The sequence below is a fragment of the Echinops telfairi genome, unplaced genomic scaffold (assembly GCF_000313985.2).
Source record: "Echinops telfairi isolate 266 unplaced genomic scaffold, ASM31398v2 ScPeMD7_60;HRSCAF=208, whole genome shotgun sequence".
Taxonomy (NCBI): Eukaryota; Metazoa; Chordata; class Mammalia; order Afrosoricida; family Tenrecidae; genus Echinops; species Echinops telfairi.
In genome coordinates this window covers 34,783,325-34,784,420 of record NW_022103958.1, presented here as the reverse complement: position 1 = coordinate 34,784,420, position 1,096 = coordinate 34,783,325, and the positions used below count along the sequence as shown (strand labels likewise).

The 1,096-nt window shown below is 38.8% G+C and overlaps 1 non-coding gene across 1 annotated transcript; it reads right to left on the bottom strand.

Moving 5' to 3' along the window:
* Positions 1-387: 387 nt before the first annotated feature.
* Positions 388-553, bottom strand: LOC115869908. Its single transcript, XR_004046431.1, has one exon. It is a non-coding gene; the product is annotated as a U1 spliceosomal RNA (small nuclear RNA).
* Positions 554-1,096: the final 543 nt, after the last annotated feature.

Sequence of the window (1,096 nt, the reverse complement as noted above, 5' to 3'; positions counted from 1 at the left end):
TCCTCATGAACTCTGATTTAATTCCTTTACGACTTCCTATTGAGTATCCTAAGGAGTCCAAGTCCTCTTTTTCTTTTTTCTTTTGTGTTGGAAATACAAGATAACATTGAGACAATTTTGAGGACAAACGATAAAAATGAAGAAATTAATGAAAAAGATCCTTCCAGGTTTTAATCTCTACCTATATCCAACAATTAAATTATTGGACGTTCATTTTATTTACCTCTTTCTCTTTCATCAGTGTCTAGACCACACACAAAAAGTTTAAAAGTTAAGTTATGGAATGTTTTCATTTTCATAGGCTGCACTTTTCAGGTAACATTATATCAGAAGCCCCTTTCTTGTGTTAAAAAATAATTTTCTCTCTCTTTTTTTAAAAAAACTATTGAGGGGAGAGTGTGAAGGCAGTCCCCCACTATCACAAATTATGCAGTTGAGTTTCTCACATTTGGTGAAATAGCAGGGTCGGCACATCTGGAGTGCAAAAGACTTTAAGCCTCACCCTGGGAAAACCACCTTCCTAATCATGGTATCTCCCCTGCCAGGTAAGTATTAAAGAATAATTTTGAAAGACATAAAAGTGTGGCATTTGGAAGCATGGGGTTTTGTAGGAGAAATAAGGCACATAGGAAGTAAAACTCTCAATTCTTAGATGGTTTGATTGTTTCCACCTGAACGGGAAGGAACCTGGGTGATGTGTGGGTTATGTGTTGAGCTGCTAACCACCAGGGCAGGAGTTCAAAATCTCCAGCTGCTAGGGAGGAACATGGGGCTTTCTATGCCTGTAAAGGGTTACAGTCTGGGAAAAACACAGCAACGCTTCTACTTTTCTTAGAGGGTTGCTGTGAGTCAGGATTACTCATTAGAGGATTTGTTTTTGCCTTTTTACCTGGAGTGGCTGAAAGGAATGTAAAAGATGTTAAAATACCCCAAGGAGGAAAAAGTTGCTGGTAATGTGACCTGATGCAAAAGCCAGGCTGGTTACACAATATGGGTGGTAGGAGGCCATGACCCTTCAAGAGGCTCAAGACTATGTGTACATAAGCGGAAAGTCTAGGGTGAAGAGTTCATTGAACTTTCAAAAAATAAACCAAAT